Genomic DNA, 18,935 nt, shown 5'->3' on the forward strand with positions numbered 1-18,935 from the left:
TCAAATCAGTTTGTGATGTTACTAATCGTTGGACCTAAATATGTTATTTTAAGGGTTAGATTCAGTTCAGCCAGGGCACTTGGATTCTGCCAGAACCCTGCTGAAAGAGGCTTGGATTCAGTTGAATCCAGGATTCAGTTCATCCCTAATTTGCCCATTGTGGTTAAAAAGTCTGTTGTGAATATATTCTGAAGTAATCTAAGGTGTCTGGGGTCAAACTGACTGTATGGGTGTAAAGCAATAAATGGTCTAAAGCTTGCTACTTGCTTGGTAACTCATGTCAAGCAATCAGCAGGAAGGATTTACTGATCAGCATTTTGAGAGCACAAGTCTTATTGGTTGCTACAGTATTACCAAACATGGGCGAACTTTAATCCATTTTATTTTACATGAAATACCAATAGATAATCAGAGAAGTCAACTTCCCGAATTGGTTTCTGACCACACCTTGGTCCTATGGAGTTGCACCCTGGCCATTCCCCAACCACTAACAAGTAGACTTATGCAAAATACAGGAATAGTTTCAGCTTCATCAGTGTAGGGTCCACTCTAACCTGCAGCTATGTGTAGCTGTGCCGACAGGCACAGCATTGGCCAAAGTGCAGCTACATGGAGTGAAGATCGGCCTAAAAAATGTGAACGCATGCATTTCACGCCAGGCAGCAGATGTGAGACTGCCTAGAAAACACAGTCCTGCAAGGTGGGCTTATTGGGTATGAATTGCAATCAACAAAATATAATATTTTTGATACAGTGCTGATTGGATTTTTCAACTTTACATGGGCTAACTTTATTCCTTTTATTTTACAAGAGATGCCACTAGATCATCAGAGACGTCAGCTTCCCAGATTGGGTATCTTACCACGCCTTGGCCCTATGCAGTTACACCCTGGCCATTCCCCAACAATGAAAACAGGACTTATGCAACAACAAAAGAATTATGCAACATACAGGACAAATTTCAACTTCATCAGTGTAAGGTTTACATTTGCTTTTAAGAGAAAGTAAAAAGAGAGAGAGAAAAAGAGGTTCCCCTACATGTACTACAGTAAGTTGCAGGGAAGCCTCTAAAGGCCACAGTTACACTTGGCGTACCATCCAATCTGCAGCTACGTGTAGCTGCACTGACAGGCACAGCATAGGCCTGAATGCACCTACATGGTGTGGAGATAATTTTGAAAAATGTGAAAGCATGCATTTTCGGCCAGTTTCCATGTAGGTGTACGATGGCAGTGTACAAGAGAGTTCAGCAGAGAAAAGTGGACTGTACACCACGTGTGACTGTGGCCTAACTGTAGGGGTTAATTGTAGGGGTTAATTTGCTGGGTTTCTACCATACTGCCTTTCAGTCCAAATCAGAATTTGACTGTGAGTGTTTTTTTTATACAACTTTTTCTTTATGTTATGTGTTGGTGAATATAACAATTTGGGATTTTTATTCCTTATTAAAAACATAATTCACTGTTTGGTATTACTTTCCTTGTTGATTGAAGGTTTAGAAGATTATACATTTTGGGATTGATAAAATAAACACTGGGCAAATATGCACCTGGGCAGTTACCCATGGCAACCAATCAGTGGTTAGATTTTTCCAGCTAGCTGCAGGTTGAACACTGAAAGCAATCATCTGATTGGTTACCATTAGTTACTGCCTAATGTTAATAAATGACCCCTATTGTGTTTGGCGCATATACCTACTCCATGGTGAGTAGGTAATCTCCCAAGAGAGGCACATATCACTTTCAGTAATTGTATTCACTGTCACACATGGTGTGTGGTTGTGTGCACTGGAAAATAATCTTACTGGTTTATAATGCACCAGGAATTTTTGTTGTGTGCTTTCCCACAGTTTATGTGACTGTTTTGAAAGGTGGACTTGTGTGGGTGCGAGTTGCAGTCAAAAAAGTTAATATTTTGGATACAGTGCTGATTGGATTTTTTCTACTATACATGTGCTAACCTTATTCTTTTTTTTTTTTTGATTTACAAGAGATGTCAATAGATCATCAGAGAAGTCAATTTCCCAGATTGGTTTCTGACCACGCCTTGGTCCTATGCAATACCCTGGCCATTCCCCAACAATAAGCAAGAAGACTTATGCAAAATACAGGAAGAGATTCAGGTTCATCAGTGTAAGGTTTACATTTTCTTTTAAAGGAACAGTAACACCAAAAAATGAAAGTGTATAAAAGTAACTAAAATATAATGTGCTGCTACCCTGCACTGGTAAAAGTTGTGTGTTTACTTCAGAAAGTCTACTATAATTTATATAAATAAGCTGCTGTGTAGCCATGGGGGCAGCCATTCAAAGGAGAAAAGGCACAGGCACATAGCAGATAACAGATAAAACACTATTGTATTCTACAGAACTTGTCTGTTATCTGCTATGTAACCTGAGCCTTTTCTCCTTTTTTCCAGCTTGAATGGCTGCCCCCGGGGCTACAGAGCAGCTTATTATATAAATTATAGTAGTGTTACTGTAGCAAACACACCAGTTTTACCAGTGCAGGGCAACAGTGCATTATATTTTTATTACTTTAAAGCTCTTTCATTTTTTGGTGTTACTGTTCCTTTAAGGGAATGTAAGAAAGGAGGTACTACTACAGGTACTACAGTAGGACACAGGTTGCAGAGAAGCCTCTAAGTTCATAGTCATGTGTGGCGTACTATCCACTTCTCTCTGCCTGTGTTTTTATTGGCAGGCGGAGGAAGCGGATCCACTCTAATCTGCAGCAGCTACGTGTACAATCAAAAAAAGTTATTATTTTGGATACAGTGCTGATTGGATTATTTCCACAATACATTGGCTAATTTTATTCCTTTTATTTTACAAGAGATGCCACTAGATCATCAGACACGGCAACTTCCCAGATTGGGTTTTCTGACCATGCCTTGGTCCTACGCAGTTACATCCTGGCCATTCCCCAACATTGAACAAGAAGGCTTATGCAAAATACAGGAAGTTTCAACTTCATCAATGTAAGGTTGACATTTTCTTTTAAGAGAAAGTAAGGAAAGAGGTACTACTGCAGGTACTACAGTAGGTCCCAAGTTGCAGGGAAACGTCTAAGGCCACAGTCACGCGTGGCATATCATCCACGTACTTGTTTTTTGTGTCTGCATACAAAATGCAGGCCGAGAGAAGCGGACTATACACCAAGTGTGGCTGTGGCCTTATTGTGGGGGTTTCACTATACTGTGCTGATGCATTGCTTAAGTAACTTTCTCTCAGAAGAGAGCCCTTCAAAAATGGACACCAGTGAATTTGCTAGGATAACAACTAACTCCGTGTCATCAGTGAGATAATGATCAAATCCTGACATTTCTGATATTTACATGTAGAACATAAATACAGGAGCGAATACAGTGAATAATCTTTATTGCTTGATTTGTCTTGCAGAAACTGTTTTACAAACCAGAGAGGGACAGTAGAATTCCTTATTTTTTTTTGTTTATGGCAGAGAAATGCCTACTACCCTCAGTTTGCATTCAGCTAATATACCATACTTGTACTTTAACATGTTTCCTGCTCTTTACCTCGTTATTATTCTGACTATTATAAAGATTCTGCAGCAGTGGCAGTTGTATCAGTCATAACACTAGTAGCATCAGGGGAGCAGTGATAAAATACAAAGGTGATTATGTAAATATCTTAAAAGTGCCCACATCTAGAAACCTATAGCAACCAATTAGATATTTGATTTTTCTATTATTGTGCGTTTTGTTTGAAACCTCACAAAAAATGCTGGCTGCTGGTTGGTTGCTATGTGTTATTAGACTAGGCAGGTTATTAGAAAGGGCAATAGGGCACAATACATTTGTTCTTTGAATAAGGCAAGAAAGTCAAAGTACTAGGTTTACTAGGAAGACACCTGTGTGTAAGCAACCTTATAGAAAATAAGCATGGTAATCAGTGATACTAGGCTCACCAAAATAGGTTTGTCATTGTCAAGAGTTAATTTGACATTTACCAGATAAACATGGGGAATGATGATTATAAGCACCCTGGATTAGGAAGGTGGATAGAGGAATTCAGCTTAATCTGAGTGCACGTGGAGTCAAGGCCATGGGGAAGCAGTGAATTTGGGCTTATGGAAGTGCAAGTGGAACAGAGATTACTAGCAGGACATTAGGGTCAGAGCTTACTGGGTGTCAATGGTACATTAAGAGCGGTTACCTACATTTCAGGGTTTGCTATTGGGTGAAGTGATCTGTTGCTTTCCAGGAGATAACAAAATCCACTGGAGAGCCATAAGGGATTGCTGTGCATCACTGAAAAAGGCACACAGAAGTTGCACATGCATGGCTCTCCAGTTATTTTCAAGTTATATGCTGTGTGTACTTGGCAAACCCAAACCACTATTGGATCGAGCATTTAACTGAATGCTATACTTTAGTGGTTTCAAATAGCTGTGTTGGTGTTGCTTTCCAGGAGGTTTTACAAAGAGGACAGTGTTCCGGAAGCACAGAACTAGAACACAATCTAAGAAGTTAAGTAGAAAGTTAGGGATATATTTATCATGCTGTGTAAAAAGTGGAGTGAGGCATTACTGGTGATGTTGCCCAGAGCAACCGATCAGCAATTAGATTTCAACAGTTAGAAAATCAAAGCAAAGCATCTGATTGGCTGCTATGAGCAACATCACTGGTAATGTTTTACTCCACTTTTCTCTTACAGGTGTCTGTGGGACACAGGGACCATGGGGTATAGCATCTACCAGCAGGAGGCAGGACACTAGAAGAAGACAAACCCCTCCCCCCTACTGCTATACCCCCCTTCACTTCTTGCCTTAACCAGTTTTTTTCTAGTGTCCCACCAGGAGACAGGATCATTTCTACTCTCTACATAGTTCAGCCAGACTCAGTCTGGCACCAGGGGTTGACCCAGAGGTCTCCAACAGGAGCCCCTCAGCACAGGCTACCCCCTGTGTGGGAAAGAAGATTGCTAGGCTATTCAAGTAAGCCAGCCATGCAAACTCTCTGCCTCTGCATACAGAGAGCAGAAGCTGCACAGTAATCTTATGTGCCATTTATGTGTCTTATTAATGTGCCATCTCCTGCCCAGTCTCCCCTGTCTTTTGCTAAGCTCTGCCCTACCTTGCCTCCTCTCCGGCCAGCATAGTTACTTCCTTCCCACTCTCTACCTCCTTCGGTTCTCCTGCCTTTTCGGATGCGTTCCACCTTGCGTCTCTGGCCGATGGCGTCACGTGCTCTCCTTAATATAGTTTGCGCACCTTTTCTCCTTCGTGCCTTTTTCACCGCCTGTCATTCTGGCTCTACCTTCCTCTGGACTGTGTCTCGTACTCCCGCTCTCCATCTTGAGTACCTCCACTCTCCATCCTGAAGTGCCTCTTCATCCTGACAAGACTTCTTAGTCGGGGAATGTGCTACAGGGACCGGTATCATTACTGCAAGTTAGGAGCTGGCTAGAGGGAGATTAGGCATAGTGGTTGGGTGGGCAGTAAAGATCTTGTACTTGCCTATTACTTCAGGCTTTGCATACCTACTGGTATAGCATTAGCTTATCAAGGGCATTGCCTTGGGCATTGTACTGTACTGGATCTGTACTGGCTCTGTACTGATACTGTACTGAGACCGCACTGGCACTGTACTGGCACTGCACTGACATTTTATTATCTACGCTAGCACTGCACTGACACTGTACTGTCACTGGGCTGGCGCTGCACCTCTGTTAACCATCTCTCTTAAGACATTCTCATTGTCTGACACTGTCATTGTCTCGTTGGTCTTTGTACTCAAACTCTCCATTGAGCTATGGCAGAGGGCAACCCAGAGGGTTCCTTTCCCAGGGGGGCTACTAGTTCCTCCAAAATTAAATACTTAGCCTGCGCCAGATGCTGCAAACGCCTCCCCGCAGGCAGGAAGGAAGCCAAGGTTGCTGCCCAGGCCCAGGCCCCTACACCCCTGGTCCAGGCTGAGGAGCCAGGGGCAGGGTCGAACCCCACAGGGTCACATGAAGCTCAGCTGCAGGTTTCACCTCCCAGCCAGGAACCTCCACCATGGGCCATTTCCCTCTTCACGTGCATTCTGAATTTGGCAGCATGCCTTGATAGGTTGGATAGGTTGCATCAAGGAGAGTCGGAACTCCGGCCCAAATCTCTTAAGCATCATATTTCTCTTCCTTTCGAATTTTACAGTGATTCTGAATCTCCTCGGGCACATGGGAAGGACAATCCCAAAGTGAAGGAGAAATCGACGACATATTAACCAGGACATTACCATTCCCTCCTTCTGCCCCCACCTGGCTTCCCCTAAGGAGGTGGCTGTACACTCCCTGGACCCGATAAGGGCACTAAAACTCTACCTGCACTGTTCCAAGGACCTACGAGCTTCTTCATCCCTATTCGTTCTTCCCTCCGGACAACGAAAAGGGCTTCAGGCCTCCAAAACCACCATTTCCTGTTAAATTCGTAAGACCATATGCAGAGCTTACATTGCCCGTGGGAATTCTCCTCCCCTTCGCATTACGGCTCATTCCACCAAGGGGCATAGGCACCTCCTGGGCCTTCAGGAACAGTTCCTCAGCCGAACAGGTCTGCAAGGCCGCTACATGGTGCTCCATTCACTCATTCACAAAATTCTACAAATTTGAGGTCTTCGCAGCATATGATGCCCACTTTGGTAGAAAGGTACTATAAGCTGCAGTTAACTAGACCATATTCATTCTAGCATATCATCTGCTTCTCCCACCCTGGAAATTACTGGGACAGCTTTGGTATGTCCCCATGGTCCCTGTGTCCCACAGACACCTGTAAGAGGAAAGGAGATTTTGTCATACTCACCGTTAAATGCTTTTCTCTCAGGGCGTCTGTGGGACACAGGGCTTCCCCCCCTGGAAGCGGATTCTCTGCATTCTCTCTGCCTACATGTATATAGTTAATACTTCTTTTTGTTCGTTCTTTGTTGACAAAACTGGTTAAGGCAGGAAGTGAAGGGGGGTATAGCAGCAAGGAGGAGGGGTTTGTCCTCTTCTTCCACTTCTAGTGTCCTGTCTCCTGCTGGTAGATGCTATACCCCATGGTCTCTGTGTCCCAGATGCCCAGAGAGAAAAGGATTTAAGGGTGAGTATCACAAAATCTCCTTTTTACATAGCATGATACATTTTCCCCTAAATGTCTTTGTAGTAATGCATTCCAAGATAATGTGCCCTTCCTGCTGCCTTGTAATAATAATAAACTGAGGAGTTTGGCTGCTGGAGATGGAATGTCACACCAGTCCCCATCTTCTTAATCTCTAACAGAGTTTCCCAGCAACCCTTGAGACATGAGGAGATTAATTGGCCTGCGATTAATTTCCTATAGTGGTGGGGACTAATCTAATAGCAAATGTGTCACTTGGGCTTTTCAAAGTGGCCCAAAGATGCCTCGTGAGGAACCTTTGGGTGACTTCAGAAAGCCAAAGCAACACGTTTTCCTACTAACAATATGCATTTTTTGCTGGTAGGAAAGCATTCGAGGAATTTAGTAGCCACTGCTAGAGGAGATTAGTTGTGGGCTGACAATTGTCCTCATGTGTCACAGTGCTTACAGTTATAGGAGTTTTAAATGAACAATAGTTGGGGCATTAGTAGGATATCCAGAATATTGTGTCTATGATTGTAGTAATGGACAGTATTGCTAAATTGTAGATAATACTAGCAGATGAGACAGCAAGCCTGTATGTTGCTACTCTGACTAGGCCTTTAATGGCCAAACTACTTTTCTCCTGCATTTGACAAAAACTATTACTTATAGACACCCCAGGTCCTGATAGGGGTTGGTTCCTCAACAAATATCTGTAAGCCAAATAATAATCCCATCTATGGTTCCTATAGAGACAAGTTCCCACATTGGGCCACCAAAACACTAGGGGGCATATTTATTATGCTGTGTAAAAAACGGCGAGAAAATTCGCCACACATCGCCAGGCTTCGCCATGTAAAAACGGCGTAAAATCGACGTAATTTTTTACGCGTTTTTTCTTCCACCGGAATTTATGGAAAATAATGGCGTAATATCCGGCGTTCAGACGGCGATCTTTTCCATTTATTTTACACAGCTTTTTACTCAGTTTTTTCGGCGAATTAGTTTTACACAGCATAATAAATACGCCCCTAAGGGGCGTAAAATAATTACACCGATTTTACGCCATTTTTACACGGCGAAACCTGGCGAATTTTCTCACCGTTTTTTACACAGCATAATAAATATGCCCTTAGGATGTCACAGTTCCACCAGTCTGCGTGTTAGTGATGTGAAATAATCCTGACAGACTGCAGTTTTATCTTTTGTCCTGCTGTCAGACTCGGGTTTAAGAGTGTGAGAAAACTCTATGGTATGTATGGTTTTTCTCTTTTCTTTTTCTCTCACATACTAATGAAAAATGTCAATTAGTAGGCTGTCAGAATGTTTTGGAAGGTACTGTTTCCCAAGCAATTTGTATTGATACTCTAAACCTGGCAAATAAAAAAATCTAAGGTACAAAAAAAGAGAAAACTCTATAGTACAGGAGTAACTTAGGGAAGGCAGTAACACCTCATGCTTTAATGATTTTCATAAAATGCAGCTGCTTTTGCGTTTAACATTCTTAAGTGACTGGGTAATGTTGGAAAAGTGAGATTTTTAGATGCCTACCCCTGTCTCTAGCAAAGAATGGTAGGGAAGAAACATCAGTAAATGTCTACTAGCAGTTAGTTACTGTATATGCCAAGAAGGTAACAACTTCTCATTTTTATTAATCTCTTGTACTTGATGTGCTGCTCTGTTTTAGCCTGGCAGGGTAACGACAGTAGGTGATAGTGGCAGTGGCATAACTACCACTCCACAGACCAGTGTAAAAACTTAGCACCTGCCTCCCCACATGCCTGAGTGAAAACTTGCAAATGGCCAGCTTACCCCTGGTCTTGGGCCCTTCTATTCCCCCCCACACACACTTTGCTTCCACCCCTGCCAATTGAAGTAAATTTGAATTGAATAATCTGAGGCCGTTGACCTGCACTGATGTCCTGTTAATGTTTGCTCACAGCTACTATTGCTGACAAATGTCTGCAAATTACCTTTATCGCGTTCCATCCTGGAAAAGATGTAGCCCATGGTGCTGCTGCCATGAGGTGTGTAGAGATAAAGACATTTCTCTTCTGCATTTCCATTATGACAGTACCATGGTTACATGACACTGGTTTCTAAATGGTGTTTATATGTCATTTTAGTGAGGTGAGACAAAGAGAAAATTAGGAAAAGGAGAGAAATCGGATAACAGAAGGAAAGTAGAGGAGAACGCTAGGTAGAAGATGCAATTTTAAATAGCTAAAATTATGCACATGGCAAATGTTTTTGTATTTTTTCTTGTATATTAGCTGTATTTTATATTTTAGATTTTGCTGCAGCTTTTGTTTTAACAATATATGTTTTTGGAATAGTTTTCTCTATTTCTGGGGAATTTGTTTATTAAGGATAAACCATTTGTTAGTTAATTAGAAGGTTGGTTTGATCAACTAAATACATAAAATCCATTTGCATATGCTGGTACATATATCCCTTCTTTGTTATTATGGGATGCTGCACGCAATTTCTAGTGGCATTAGTTTTCAACTGTCAAAACAGCTGCCATATTTAGACAGTAAATGGAGAGTGAACGAGAGAGACTAGCAAACAGCAGATATTCTTTCATGTAGCAATGAGATAAACAAGATTGATTTTTATAGAGATTCTAGATGCAGTTTCACATGGGCAATGCAATGCCATTTTATTTACCAGGGGAGACATTTGAAATTCGGAAATCCAGGAAGTGGGCATGTTTCCATTTCTAAATGTTGATAAATATGTTCCTGCTTTGTTATAATGTCATGTGCATGCACCAAGGTATGGTGAAACCTGATTTATATGTCAAAGAGCTATCATATTAAGTAGATGAGTAGACAGTATAAGAGAGGCTGGGCCCAGACCCTCAAAAATTGTTAAAAAGAGAGGGAAAGGAGCAATTATCGACAAAGAGAAGAAGAGGAGAATGTTTTGTAGAGAGAAGAGCAAGATTTTTTGAAAATCTGTAGAGGATGAAAGCTAGCAGGGGAGTGAAGCAAGTAAGCTGCATTTTACAAAGCTAATTTTATGCATAGGGTAAAATTAATTTGTTTTTTTTTCTTGTAAATCAGCTGTATTTTAAATTGTGATTTTGCTGCAGACTTTGGTTTTTCAACATATGATTTTGGAATAGGTTATTCTATTTCTGGGCTAAATGTTTATTTAGGATGAACCATTTGTCAGTTATTAGGAGGGTTGCCTCAGAGCTATCATATTGAGTAGATGAGTAAACAGTGCAAGAGAGACTGGCAAACAACTTTTTCAAAAATTTTTATTTAACTTGGGCCCAGACCCTCAAAAATTGGTAAAAAGATAAGGGAAGAAGCAGATGAAGAGAAAGAGATAAAGAGTAGAACGTTTCAAAAAAAGAAGTGCAAGATTTTTTGAAAAATTGTAAAACATTAGAGCTGGCAGGGGAGTGAAGCAAGTAAGTTGCATTTTCAATAGCTAAGTTTATGCATTGGGTTAATTCCTTTGTTTTTTCTTGTAAATCAACTGTATTTTGTATTGTGAGTTGCTATTTGTTAGTTAATAGGGTTGGTTTGATAAACTAAATACATAAACACCATTTGTGTATGCTGGTACATATACCCCTGCTTTGTTGTTATGGGTTAGTGTCTGGTGACATTAGTTTTCACTAACAAAACAGAGCTGCCATATTTAGTAGGTAAATGTAGAGTGAAAGAGCAAGACTAGCAAACTGCAAATCAAATGTACTTGCATGCAGAGATGAGATAAACATGATTGTTTTTTTATAGAGATACTAGGTGCAGTTTTACATGGCCAATGCAAAGCCATTTTATTTGCTAGGGGAGACATTTAAAATGAGTAAATTCAAGAAACAGGCACATTCTTTATCATTATGTCATGGGCATGCACCATGGTGAGGTGATACTGGTTATTAACTGCCCCAGGACTGTCATATTGAGTATATGAGTAAACAGTGTAAGAGACTGGAAATCAACTTTTTTCGAAACATGTTTTTGGAATAGTATTTTTCAATTCTTAAAATTGTTTATTTGAGATAAAACATTTGTCAGTTTTAAGGAGGGTTGGTTTGATAAACATAATACTTAAAAGTGGTTTGCATATGCTGGTACTTATGTTCCTGCATTGACATTATGGGATGCTGCACACTGTGTCTAGAGATGTTAGTTTTCAACTGCCACAACAGAGCTGCCATAGTTATTAGGTAAATGGAGAATGAAAGAAAGAGCTGAAAGCGAAGTGAAGCAACTAAGCTGCATTTTTAAAAAGCAGTTTTACTTTTACACTTTTTCTATGAAAATTAACTTCACGTCATTATAAATATGCCCTTATAGGCTGCACTGCTATAAACCCTTTAAAATGAATATGTTTCTGCTTTCATCTTCAGGTTTTACTGGCTAAAGTACAGGGATGAAACAACCTTTCGAAATATCAATACATCTGCAACACTGTGAGAGTGGCTCCTGTTCATGCACAGAGAAAAGGAATTTCTTATTCAAGTTGTATACATAACACATATATATCAGAAGGTGATTACCATGTCCCCAATGGAGTTTTTTCCTTTGAAGTGGAGACATGTTCATGACTAATGAACCTCTTTGGGTGGACATGTCATCCCCTACAAATGTACCTATCCCCTTCTCAAATGTATTTACTGTCAAATCTATCAGTAACTTTAACCTATAAGTCAAATTTAATATCCTATATGAATATAAATATACATTCCCACACCTTATCTTTAAAGTGATACTGATACCTATTAAACCTGTTTTTTTTTTTTTTTTTTTTTTATACCTGCCATTGTGTTTATGTTATGAGCTTCTAAACTGTTATTCAAAAAAATTCCAGTTTGGTCACATTACTATTAGGAGCAGATCAACTACTGCTCCTCAAGGCAGCCATGTTTGCTCTTCTGCACGGCCATGTAAACACCTCCATCAAAAAAAAATCACCCAATCACATTGCCTGCTTTAGGGGGCTCTCCTTCTCCCTTCTGTTACACACACAGAGAAATAAACTTTCCTCTTGCTGTCCGTTGTCTGCTTCAAAAGGACTCTCCCTCTCCCCCTCCACATTACATATAGACGCCATCAATCAGAGTAAAGCTGAAGTAACCGTTCTCCAAGCTTGTATTGTGGTTGGAATCGGACCTCAACTCTGAAAGATTCTCTGCATGTAATGCGGAGGGGGAGAGCATTTTGAAGCAGGCTACCGGACTGCAAGAATGTGAGTGAAAGGGGAAAGAGAAGCATAAAAAGCTGCAAAACAAACTCACAAACAGCGAGGGAACACATCCACAGGTAAATGCTGCAGGCTCACAAGCATTAGGAAGGGAGGTTACATGGTCATGTTTAGTTATGCTGCTTAAAGTAATGTTAGGATCCTCCCAGTTTTTTGACGTCAGCTACTCCACTTCTGACAGACAGCTTCAGAAGCTACAGTCGGCTTGCCAGACAGTCGGGGCCAGCTATCTTTAATAGGATTTACTTAGAAAACCAGAACTTTCAGAAAAAAATGGTCAGCATGACCTATAGGTATGTTTGGATGTAGAATCATATTTTGAAAAGTACTTTTTTTGCTGTCAGTATCACTTAAAAGTATAAGTATAATTTAATATTTACATTGTTAAAAAATGAGGTATAGGATTAGAATGATATGACAACTGCATGGCCCCCCAGCAGAGTATTATAATAGGTTGTCTAAGAGAATATTGGGAGCAACAACACCATGAAGTCCAAAGAACACACCAGACAGGTCAGGGATAAAGTTATTGAGAAATTTAAAGCAGGCTTAGGCTACAAAAAGATTTCCAAAGCCTTGAACATCCCACGGAGCACTGTTCAAGCGACCATTCAGAAATGGAAGGAGTATGGCACAACTGTAAACCTACCAAGACAAGGCCGTCCACCTAAACTCACAGGCCGAACAAGGAGAGCGCTGATCAGAAATGCAGCCAAGAGGCCCATGGTGACTCTGGACGAGCTGCAGAGATCTACAACTCAGGTGGGGGATCTGTCCATAGGACAACTATTAGTCGTGGACTGCACAAAGTTGGCCTTTATGGAAGAGTGGCAAGAAGAAAGCCATTGTTAACAGAAAACCATAAGAAGTCCCGTTTGCAGTTTGCCACAAGCCGTGTGGGGGACACCGCAAACATGTGGAAGAAGGTGCTCTGGTCAGATAAGACCAAAATGGAACTTTTTGGCCAAAATGCAAAACGCTATGTGTGGCGGAAAACTAACACTGCACATCACTCTGAACACACCATCCCCACTGTCAAATATGGTGGTGGCAGCATCATGCTCTGGGGGTGCTTCTCTTCAGCAGGGACAGGGAAGCTGGTCAGAGTTGATGGGAAGATGGATGGAGCCAAATACAGGGCAATCTTGGAAGAAAACCTCTTGGAGTCTGCAAAAGACTTGAGACTGGGGCGGAGGTTCACCTTCCAGCAGGACAACGACCCTAAACATAAAGCCAGGGCAACAATGGAATGGTTTAAAACAAAACATATACATGTGTTAGAATGGCCCAAAGTCCAGATCTAAATCCAATCGAGAATCTGTTGCAAGATCTGAAAACTGCTGTTCACAAACGCTGTACATCTAATCTGACTAAGCTGGAGCTGTTTTGCAAAGAAGAATGGGCAAGGATTTCAGTCTCTCGATGTGCAAAGCTGGTAGAGACATACCCCAAAAGACTGGCAGCTGTAATAGTAGTAAAAAGTGGTTCTACAAAGTATTGACTCAGGGGGCTGAATAATTAGGCACACCCCACTTTGCAGTTATTTATTTGTAAAAAATGTTTGGAATCATGTATGATTTTCGTTCCACTTCTCACGTGTACACCACTTTGTATTGGTCTTTCACGTGGAATTCCAATAAAATTGATACATGTTTGTGGCTGTAATGTGACAAAATGTGGAAAATACTGAATACTTTTGCAAGCCACTGTATATATATACATATATATTTTTTTTCTTATAAATAATCTTCTGTAACAAATATGGTTTCATTTTGTAAGTAAGGATTTGTAATTTAAACATAGATATATTTTATTAAATATAATGTTTTATTACAGTGTTTAGTTCTGTTGTTATAGAATATATTATATATAGTTAAATTTTAATAGAAAGAAATGTTTAATGTATATTTAATTATATTTATGATGATATGATAGACCTCTTTGGTTGAGTATGTCACCCTCAGCAATAAGGAAAGGGTAGGGGTTCCCTTGGGGCCTTGCAATTCAGTTGTTGCTACATAAATGTATATAGTTGTGTATAGCTATTTAGATTATTCTTCCTCATTTTGTAGAATAGATAGTTTTAGAGTTGTATTGTTGTAGTTTAGGTTTTATTGTCAGTAAGGATTTATAATATAAACATAGATATATTTTTCTAAATATAAGGTTTTACAGTGTGTAGTTATATTTTTATAGAAAGAAATGTTTATGGTATTTTTAGTTATAGTTTAATAGATAAACAATTGAATTGCTTTGTCCCCCAGGGAGTATTGGTCCTTTTTCAGGGGAATTCATGCCCAAAGAGGTCCTTCATTATGGGTTGGTAGAGGGCAGTATGATGGACCTCTTTGGTTTAGTATGTCACCCCCAGCAATAAGGAAAGGGTAGGGGTTCTCTTGGGACCTTGCAATTCAATTGTCGCTACATAAATGTATATAGTTGTGTATAGATATTTAGATTATTCTTGTGTATGTTTTAGAATAGAGTTTTAGCATTTTAGTTTTGTAGTTTAGGTATTACTGTAAGTAAGGATAAACAATTGAATTGCTGGGTCTCCAAGGGGGTGGGTCCTTTTGCAATGGAGTACATGCTCAAAGAGGTCCTCCTTCATTGCAGGTTGGTAGAGGGAGGTATGATGGACCACTTTGGTTGAGTATGTCATCCCCAGCAATAAGGAAAGGGTAGGGATTCCCTAGGGGCCTTGCAATTCAATTGTTACATATATGTATGTAGTTGTGTATAGATATTTAGATTATTCTTGTGTATGTTTTAGAATAGATAGAGTTTTAGCATGTTATTTTTGTAGTTTAGGTATTACTGTAAGTAAGGCTAAACAATTGAATTGCTTGTTCTCCAAGGGGGTGGGTCCTTTTGCAAGGGAGTACATGCTCAAAGAGGTCCTTAATTGCGGGTTGGTAGAGGGTGGTATGATGGACCTCTTTGGTTAAGTATGTCACCCCCAGCAATAAGGAAAGGGTAGGGATTCCCTAGGGACCTAGCAATTCAGTTGTCGCTACATAAATGTATATAGTTGTGTATAGATATTTAGATTATTCTTGTGTATGTTTTAGAATAGATAGAGTTTTAGCATTTTATTTTTGTAGTTTAGGTATTACTGTAAGTAGGTATAAACAATTGAATTGCTTGGTCTCCAAGGTGGTGGGTCCTTTTTAAAGGGAGTACATGCTGAAAGAGGTCCTACATTGCGGGTTTGTAGAAGGCGGTTTGATGGACAATCTTTGTTTGAGTATGTCACCCCCAGCAATAAGTAAAGGGTTTGAGTTCCCTTGGGGCCTTTTCAATTCAATTGTTGCTGCATAAATGTATGTAGTTGTGTATAGATATTTAGATTATTCTTGTGTATGTTTTAGAATACATTGAGTTTTAGCATTTTATTTTTGTAGTTTAGGTATTACTGTAAGGATAAACAATTGAATTGCTTGGTCTCCAAGGGGGTGGGTCCTTTTGCAAGGGAGTACATGCTCAAAGAGGTCCTTCATTGCGGGTTGGTAGAGGGCGGTATGATGGACCTCTTTGGTTTAGTATGTCACCCCCAGCAATAAGGAAAGGGTAGGGATTCCCTAGGGGCCTTGCAATTCAATTGTTGCTATATAAATGTATATAGTTGTGTATAGATATTTAGATTATTCTTGTGTATGTTTTAGAATAGATAGAGTTTTAGTATTTTATTTTTGTAGTTTAGGTATTACTGTAAGTAAGGATAAACAATTGAATTGCTGGGTCGTCAAGGGGGTGGGTCCTTTTGCAAGGGAGTACATGCTCAAAGAGGTCCTTCATTACAGGTTGGTAGAGGGCGGTATGATGGACCTCTTTGGTTGAGTATGTCACCCCCAGCAATAAGGAAAGGGTAGGGATTCCCTAGGGGCCTTGCAATTCAATTGTTGCTACATATATGTATATAGTTGTGTATAGATATTTAGTTTATTCCTGTGTATGTTTTAGAATAGAGTTTTAGCGTTTTATTTTTGTAGTTTAGGTATTATTGTAAGGATAAACAATTGAATTGCTTGGTCTCCAAGGGGGTGGGTCCTTTTGCAAGGGAGTGCATGCTCAAAGAGGTCCTTCATTGCAGGTTGGTAGAGGGCGGTATGATGGACCTCTTTGGTTGAGTATGTCACTCCCAGCAATAAGGAAAGGGTAGGGATTCCCTAGGGGCCTTGCAATTCAATTGTTGCTACATAAATGTATATAGTTGTGTATAGATATTTAGTTTATTCTTGTGTATGTTTTAGAATAGAGTTTTAGCGTTTTATTTTTGTAGTTTAGGTATTACTGTAAGGATAAACAATTGAATTGCTTGTTCTCCAAGGGGGTGGGTCCTTTTGCAAGGGTGTACATGCTCAAAGAGGTCCTTCATTGCGGGTTGGTAGAGGGCGGTATGATGGACCTCTTTGGTTTAGTATGTCACCCCCAGCAATAAGGAAAGGGTAGGGATTCCCTAGGGCCTTGCAATTCAATTGTTGCTACATAAATGTATATAGTTGTGTATAGATATTTAGATTATTCTTGTGTATGTTTTAGAAATAGAGTTTTAGCATTTTATTTTTGTAGTTTAGGTTATTACTGTAAGAGGATAAACAATTGAATTGCTTGGTCTCCAAGGGGGTGGGTCCTTTTGCAAGGGAGTACATGCTCAAAGAGGTCCTTCATTGCGGGTTGGTAGAGGGCGGTATGATGGACCTCTTTGGTTTAGTATGTCACCCCCAGCAATAAGGAAAGGGTAGGGATTCCCTAGGGGCCTTGCAATTCAATTGTTGCTACATAAATGTATATAGTTGTGTATAGATATTTAGATTATTCTTGTGTATGTTTTAAAATAGATAGAGTTTTAGCATTTTATTTTTGTAGTTTAGGTATTACTGTAAGGATAAACAATTGAATTGCTTGGTCTCCAAGGGGGTGGGTCCTTTTGCAAGGGAGTACATGCTCAAAGAGGTCCTTCATTGCGGGTTGGTAGAGGGCGGTATGATGGACCTCTTTGGTTTAGTATGTCACCCCCAGCAATAAGGAAAGGGTAGGGATTCCCTAGGGGCCTTGCAATTCAATTGTTGCTACATAAATGTATATAGTTGTGTATAGATATTTAGATTATTCTTGTGTATGTTTTAGAATAGATAGAGTTTTAGCATTTTATTTTAGTAGTTTAGGTATTACTGTAAGGATAAACAATTGAATTGCTTGGTCTCCAAGGGGGTGGGTCCTTTTGCAAGGGTGTACATGCTCAAAGAGGTCCTTCATTGCGGGTTGGTAGAGGGCGGTATGATGGACCTCTTTGGTTTAGTATGTCACCCCCAGCAATAAGGAAAGGGTAGGGATTCCCTAGGGGCCTTGCAATTCAATTGTTGCTACATAAATGTATATAGTTGTGTATAGATATTTAGATTATTCTTGTGTATGTTTTAGAATAGAGTTTTAGCATTTTATTTTTGTAGTTTAGGTATTACTGTAAGGATAAACAATTGAATTGCTTGGTCTCCAAGGGGGTGGGTCCTTTTGCAAGGGTCGACATGCTCAAAGAGGTACTTCATTGCGGGTTGGTAGAGGGCGGTATGATGGACCTCTTTGGTTTAGTATGTCACCCCCAGCAATAAGGAAAGGGTAGGGATTCCCTAGGGGCCTTGCAATTCAATTGTTGCTACATAAATGTACAGTATATAGTTGTGTATAGATATTTAGATTATTCTTGTGTATGTTTTAGAATAGATAGAGTTTTAGCATTTTATTTTTGTAGTTTAGGTATTACTGTAAGGATAAACAATTGAATTGCTTGGTCTCCAAGGGGGTGGGTCCTTTTGCAAGGGTCGACATGCTCAAAGAGGTACTTCATTGCGGGTTGGTAGAGGGCGGTATGATGGACCTCTTTGGTTTAGTATGTCACCCCCAGCAATAAGGAAAGGGTAGGGATTCCCTAGGGGCCTTGCAATTCAATTGTTGCTACATAAATGTATATAGTTGTGTATAGATATTTAGATTATTCTTGTGTATGTTTTAGAATAGATAGAGTTTTAGCATTTTATTTTTGTAGTTTAGGTATTACTGTAAGGATAAACAATTGAATTGCTTGGTCTCCAAGGGGGTGGGTCCTTTTGCAAGGGAGTACATGCTCAAAGAGGTCCTTCATTGCGGGTTGGTAGAGGGCGGTATGATGGACCTCTTTGGTTTAGTATGTCACCCCCAGCAATAAGGAAAGGGTAGGGATTCCCTAGGGGCCTTGCAATTCAATTGTTGCTACATAAATGTATATAGTTGTGTATAGATATTTAGATTATTCTTGTGTATGTTTTAGAATAGATAGAGTTTTAGCATTTTATTTTTGTAGTTTAGGTATTACTGTAAGTAAGGATAAACAATTGAATTGCTTGGTCTCCAAGGGGGTGGGTCCTTTTGCAAGGGAGTACATGCTCAAAGAGGTCCTTCATTGCGGGTTGGTAGAGGGCGGTATGATGGACCTCTTTGGTTTAGTATGTCACCCCCAGCAATAAGGAAAGGGTAGGGATTCCCTAGGGGCCTTGCAATTCAATTGTTGCTACATAAATGTATATAGTTGTGTATAGATATTTAGATTATTCTTGTGTATGTTTTAGAATAGATAGAGTTTTAGCATTT

General features: G+C 40.1%; 1 long non-coding RNA gene across 1 annotated transcript; it reads left to right on the forward strand.

The window, feature by feature from the left end:
* The first annotated feature begins 8,964 nt into the window (after positions 1–8,964).
* LOC116408693 lies at positions 8,965–11,940 on the forward strand. The gene is made up of 2 exons (XR_004221157.1): positions 8,965–9,282; positions 11,455–11,940. It is a non-coding gene; the product is annotated as an uncharacterized LOC116408693 (long non-coding RNA).
* The last annotated feature ends 6,995 nt before the right edge of the window (positions 11,941–18,935 follow it).

The sequence above is a fragment of the Xenopus tropicalis genome, chromosome 2 (genome assembly GCF_000004195.4).
Source record: "Xenopus tropicalis strain Nigerian chromosome 2, UCB_Xtro_10.0, whole genome shotgun sequence".
NCBI classification, from domain to species: Eukaryota; Metazoa; Chordata; class Amphibia; order Anura; family Pipidae; genus Xenopus; species Xenopus tropicalis.